This window comes from Pseudophryne corroboree, unplaced genomic scaffold (genome assembly GCF_028390025.1).
Source record: "Pseudophryne corroboree isolate aPseCor3 unplaced genomic scaffold, aPseCor3.hap2 scaffold_428, whole genome shotgun sequence".
Lineage (NCBI taxonomy): Eukaryota > Metazoa > Chordata > Amphibia > Anura > Myobatrachidae > Pseudophryne > Pseudophryne corroboree.
The window spans coordinates 181,565-188,327 of record NW_026970060.1 but is presented as its reverse complement, the minus strand read 5'-3'; the positions used below and the strand labels follow the sequence as shown (position 1 = coordinate 188,327).

General features: G+C 41.1%; 1 non-coding gene across 1 annotated transcript; it reads right to left on the bottom strand.

Annotated features, from left to right (window-relative positions):
* Positions 1–2,502: 2,502 nt before the first annotated feature.
* TRNAN-AUU (transfer RNA asparagine (anticodon AUU)) lies at positions 2,503–2,576 on the bottom strand. The gene has a single exon. It is a non-coding gene; the product is annotated as a tRNA-Asn (tRNA).
* Positions 2,577–6,763: the final 4,187 nt, after the last annotated feature.

Genomic DNA, 6,763 nt, shown 5'->3' with positions numbered 1-6,763 from the left:
CCACAAGGAAATACCAGGAGCTGTGTGTATTTTTACAATACTAACACCGTTCTCTTGATGCATTCCATTTTGAAACATTGGGGCAGATCTATTAAGCCTGGTGAACTGATAAAGTGCAAGGTGATAAAGTACCAGCCAGTCAGCTCCTAACTGTCATTTTTCAAACCCAGCCTGTGACATGGCAATTAGGAGCTGATTGGCTGGTACTTTATCACCATGCAAATTATCATTTCACCAGGTTTAATAAATCGGCTGCTTACTCATTTATGTACGAGTAGTTAGAAGTAGAAGAACTCTAACAGAAACCACTAAGCTCATCTACAGCCACACCACACTGTATATGCCCAATATCACCTGATTTTAGGCCTGGTTTGTTCTTGGATGTGAGACCACCTGGGAATACCAGGTGCTGTAGGTAGTTTTATACTACCAACACCGTTCTCTTGATGCATTCCATTTTGAAACATTGGGGCAGATCTATTAAGCCTGGTGAACTGATAAAGTGCAAGGTGATAAAGTACCAGCCAGTCAGCTCCTAACTGTCATTTTTCAAACCCAGCCTGTGACATGGCAATTAGGAGCTGATTGGCTGGTACTTTATCACCATGCAAATTATCATTTCACCAGGTTTAATAAATCGGCGGCTTACTCATTTATGTACGAGTAGTTAGAAGTAGAAGAACTCTAACAGAAACCACTAAGCTCATCTACAGCCACACCACACTGTATATGCCTCTTCTTACATTCCGCTGCACTTATTGTGGGGTAGCCGCAATCCCTTCTGCTGTACGGTTCCACATTACATTGTTTCTTGTCACTTCCTGTTGATGCAGTAAGGAAACATCCAGGAATTACAGCAGCTTAGTTTTTTTTTTTTTTTAACTGGGGCAATTTAGCTAGATCACGGGGCAATTTAGCTCCTTTGGTCCTTTTTTTAGGACCAGTTAATCAGACAGTTGAGCAAACTGAAAAACAGCTAACAGGAAATTTCCACTTAAATGGTATTTTCTAATCTTATCTGACCATGACTAAGAATAAAGGATACACAAGATAAACTCTTAGAGCCATGGACCTTATCCATGTTTAAGCTCCATCAAATCTGTAATCAATAGCACTACATGCTCCCACTTTACCACTGTACTATATACTCTACCTGTGTTTTTAAGGTAAAAACACCATTTAACCCCAGTGACACTTGAATTAAAGCAGCAGCCTCTGGAATAGCATTCCTTAGCATTAATCCCAGGAAATCTGCAATCTTCACGCTCTTTGATAGCCATGCTACATTGCTGTTTACTTGGATGGAGCAGAGAGCACAACATCAGGACATAGGAAATATTACAATGCATGATAAGAAAGGTGTGAGCTCTACAGCAAGGCCTCTAACCCTTTGCCAGTGCCAAATACATAGGGCTTAACTCAGATCTGATCACAGCAGCAAATTTATTAGCTAAAACCATGTACACTGCAGTGGGGGGGGGTGTATAATATGTGCAGAGAGAGTTAGATTTTGGTGCGGTGTGTTCAAACTGAAATCTAAATTGCAGTGTAAAAACAAAACAGCCAGTATTTACCCTGCACACAAACAATATAACCCACCTAAATCTCTCTGCAAATGTTATATCTGCCCCCCCCCCCATCCCTGCAGTGCACATGGTTTTGCCCACTAGCTAACAAATTTGCTGCATCTGGGAATTACAGCAGCTTAATATTTCTTTTTACAGAAGGTTCAGCAAATTAAATTATTTAGTGAAATACTGTAATCATAACAGTTACAGGGATATTGTAGGTAGATTTATTGTCAGTGGATAAATGTAAAAATTAAACCCTTAGGCATAGTTCCAAAATGCTGTCATTGCAATCCAGATTTTAAGGATATCATGCTTGAGCACAGGTGACTTAATTAGAACTTCGGTCAATGTGAATTAACCATTGGACTCAACCATGGTTATCCTTAAAACCCAGGGGTCTATTTAAGATCGATCTTAATCGATGTTGGGCTTCCAGGTTGAAAAAAACACACACATTTGTTTTCACATTAAACAGACTTCCACATGAGAAAGCAGCAAGGATGCAGTGGCGTTAATGTTTCCTGGTGTCAACTTGTATTATTTCAGTAGACATTGAAATGAGGATGCATCTTGCTGCCTTTCCAATGAAGCAAGTTTAATTTAGTAATAGGTGAAAAACCATCCTTACAAAGGTGTTAATCAGAGACTTGGCTTTGTGGACACTTTTCAGAGAACAAATTTGTTAGCATAAAAATAAAGCCAGAAAATGAAGAGCTGTTTAATCACTCGATTGGATTTTTCTGCCAGCATATTTTTTTTCTCTGCAACCCACTGCTAAATTGTGCTTCCTAGCTGTTTTTTATAAAATCACTGAATCAAATCTAACTCTGATTACATCAGAGAAGGCCATGTACCCTACACCATAAGAGGAGGTTTGAAATTTTGACTTGTCTACTTAAATATCACCAAAATCTGATCACAAGGTTAATTACGTCCCTGGGTGGGATTGAACCACCAACCTTTTGGTTAATAGCCAAACACACTAACCGATTGCGCCACAGAGACACTTTGCAAAAGTCCATACTGACAAAGGCTAATAAGCATTCATCTAAAACGTTTCCTAGAAAAACTTTAAAAAGTCAATAATCTGGAGAGTTTTTGTAAGATGTTTCTTCCATCAACCAACGAAGAAACACATTGGTACTTTCCCATGATGAGTGAGTGCTTCAGGATCTCTTGCACTTACATGTGCAGCAGAGTACTGCAATGGAAGCATGCTGGGCCCATAACCCAGAGGTAGGCAGATTGAAACTATCCTCTGCAATATGCATTTTTTTTGTTAATTAAAGTAATCCAAAACTGGGATTGATATTTTGTCTCTTTTATTTTTACTTAAAGTACAATAACTTTTACCATTTTAATTTGTTTTAATAGTATATTGACAGTATTATTTTCTTTCAAAAATCCACTTCATTTTCTTTACCCTATTATTAAAATGGTAATTGAAGAAGAGGAATTGTTGCTTTGACTGCAGCATTCCCGGGGTTAACTGGTGTTTCTTCAAGTCACAAGGTATGGAGCTGCTGTATAGTTACTCGCAAGTCAGTAGTTGTATGATGCTCACACCTGTTAAGCTGGATACACACAGAATGCCCTACACAGGGGGTGAAATGAGCGCCCCCCCCCACCCCCCGTACGCTCAGCACACATCACGCTGTGCTGAGCGGGGGGAGAGATGTGTGCTGAGCAGTTCGCTCAGCACACATCTCTCCCCAAAATCGGGCCGTGAATACGGACCTTTAAACTGGATCCACACTTAGATTATCTGTCCAATTTTTTTTTCTAGTTGAAACAAAATTATGCTAATATGTGGCAGCAAATTACAATTGACCATTTGTTCACAAACACTGGAAAACATCCAAAAATGGTCATTTAGATAAATTGGTTAAATCCATTTCATTTAGCTAATTTATCCAAACTACCTTTATTGTATCTTTGTGGGTGAATGATGTGTGGGTCAGTGTTGAGGGTGGTGGAGGAGATGGGTAATAGGCACAGCAGGGTGTGGACAGTCAAATAGTGTGCTTAGAGGTTCAGAGTCATTGTATGAGACTCTGGCAACAGTGACTTGATGAGTCTGGTGTCCATAGGGTGGGACGCATTAACCTTTTTATGCTATTGAAATAGTTCTCCTCCTGACCGATGCAGTTCCTTGCTCCGAGGTTGGTGTATTGTCCTGTTGCAGCGCCTCTCCACTGTGGTCACAGTGAGCTGTGTGGTGTTGCTGGCGCATGCCAATCTCCCCCCAACCTCCCTCTTGCATTTCAGACCTACGTACGCATGATGGGATCTTGTATGATATGCGCGTGTGCTGTAGAGATGAAAGTGGGGGTGAGGAGGCAGATCGTGAGATGGGGAAACTTTGTGGACTGTTAGCGAAGGGGAGCACTGGGCAATCTGAGTTGCAAAGAGGGCAGCAGAAGAGGTTATTGCATGTGCACTGGTGACAGGTCCATCCTTGGTGGCCAGCCTCAGTGGTAAAGGGGTACATGAGCTAGTGTCCCTTGGCCAGCCATGTACCATGGCCACCTCCCTACCTCCTATATATTCTCCCTGATCTGTCACTTTGTTACGGTCTGCTGCTGGCACTGGTGTATCGTCCTGCAGTTGCCGTCTCCGCCCATTGCTGTGACTTCCCCCAGAGTTAGCCACACAGAGTGACAGATCTGGGAAAATATATAGGAGATCATTACTTTCACTTGCAGCCTACCTTATTTTTTGCAGCCTAGCATGCTCCTGACCCCTTCTCTCACTAATACTTATACAACATTCATGAACTCATCTTAAGGTTTCTTTATTATTCATTCACACTGTCTTGGATCCAAACCATTTCCTGTGGCATTGCAGTCAAACAATTGAGCTATTTACCCTTGCATAGAAAGGTATAATCTAAGCTAGAGAATTCTATTTGGAGCTCACCTTGTACTTTGTGAAGAAATAATCAGCTTTGTGGCTGAGCAGATATATGGAGTGTGTGGCTGCACACTGCATTGATCTGCTGAGTTGCAATGCTAATAATTTTTTTTTTTGCAAAGTACCAATAGCTTCATTGTGAAGGTGGAAAGAAGGGTGTTACGGCATGGAATGTACAAACTGCGAGACCCTGCTGGTAGCGCCTTTGTCTATTTAGTAGGAAGGGCACGTAACAGCCGGGGGGCAATGGAGGAAGCCCCTTTAGGGCTGGAGCCCGGCGGCAACTGACTCCGTTGTCTCTGGCAGTTCCGCCCCTGGACTAGAGGAATGGTCAAGAACATGGCAACATTTAATGCCAAAAAATGCAAAATCATACACGTCTCAAAAATGCAAAGGCTAACTATAATATTAAGGGCATTATAATGGCAAGAGGAAAGCTATCTAAGTATTACTATTTCAGGTAAGCAATGTAACAAAGCAATAGGAAAGGCAAGTCAGATGCTTGTTTGCATAGGTTAAAGAACCAGTAGCAGAAAAAAGTAATACAGGTTGAGTATCCCATATCCAAATATTCCGAAATACGGAATATTCCGAAATACGGACTTTTTTGAGTGAGACTGAGATAGTGAAACCTTTGTGTTTTGATGGCTCAGTGTACACAAACTTTGTTTAATACTCAAAGTTATTAAAAATATTGTATTAAATGAACTTCAGACTGTGTGTATAAGGTGTATATGAAACATAAATGAATTCTGTGAATGTACACACACTTTGTTTAATGCACAAAGTTATAAAAAATATTGGCTAAAATGACCTTCAGGCTGTGTGTATAAGGTGTATATGAAACATAAATGCCTTCTGTGCTTAGATTTAGGTCCCATCACCATAATATCTCGTTATGGTATGCAATTATTCCAAAATACAGAAAAATCCGATATCCAAAATTCCTCTGGTCCCAAGCATTTTGGATAAGGGATACTCAACCTGTAATGCCACTGTATAGGTCCTTGGTACAGCCACATTTAGAATCCTGTGTTCAGTTCCAGAAGCCATATCTCCAGAAGGCTGTAAATACATTAGGGCAACTAAAATTGTGCATGGCCTACATCACAAAACTTACCTGGAAATACTAAAAAATGTTGATGTGTATAGTTTGGAGAAGGGAAGAGGGAACATACAGTAATAGAAACATTTAAATATATAGAGAGGAATGTAATAGGGTGTGAGAATCAGAAAGTGAGAGATTTTGTGTTTTTTCCTGTTGTTTTTTTTGTTTTTGTTTGATTGTTTGTTTTTAAAGTGGCAATCCTTTACATGGCAAAACCAGGTTGATATTTGCCATGTAAAGGATTGCCACCGTGGGCATGTGTAGAAGGGGCACTGCTACTGTTGGCATTATGTGTGTAAGCTGCACTGATATGGTGGTTATGTGTATAAAGGGCACTGCGACTGTGGGTATTATTATTATTATTATTACATGCGGTGTAATGACAATAAGATAGTGCTACTGTGTGGCGTATTTTGATTTGGGGTGCTATTGTGTGGCCATGCCCCTTCCTTGTGATACCACACCTTCTTTTTTTAAGGAGCGCACTGTCCCTTTATTAAGTATTGGAGAGAGGGCCCAAATTAATAGTTTGCAGGGAGGCGCCAAACACCCTAGCACTGGCCCTTTGGTAGGGGACAGGATTTGCTTCTGCTTGTGCACATATGTTATGATTGCCAGCCAACAGCACTGGTTTTGCCTATAACACTAACTATAAATATTTTGAATTGGTCCTGGACCACCAATCCAAGGCACCCCTGCAAGTGTCCTGAGGCACCCCAGGGTGCAGTTTGAGAACCACTGGTCTAGTGAGTACCCAGGATAATTATTGTAGCTGGTCTGCGGGTAACAGCTCTCAGATCCACTTCTAGAAAAAAATGCAGCAATGTAATTTGAGTGACAAACTGCAGAGATGAACCCTTTCTGTGACTGCTGCACAGGGATCACACAAACTCTATTCATAGGGCTGACTTCACTTAGGGGAGATGTTCTCACCCCGCAAAGAAGTGCGAGTATATACCGCACTTACGGTACCATTGGATTTACAGATATTTTCTTGCAATACACTATGGGGGTCATTCTGAGTTGATTGCTCGCTAGCAGTTTTTAGCAGCCATGCAAACGCATTGTCGCTGCCCACTGGAGAGTGTATATTCACTTTGGAGAAGTGCGAACACTTGAGCAGCAGAGCGCCTGCAAAATCATTTCAAAATAAGACCAGCACTGTAGTTAC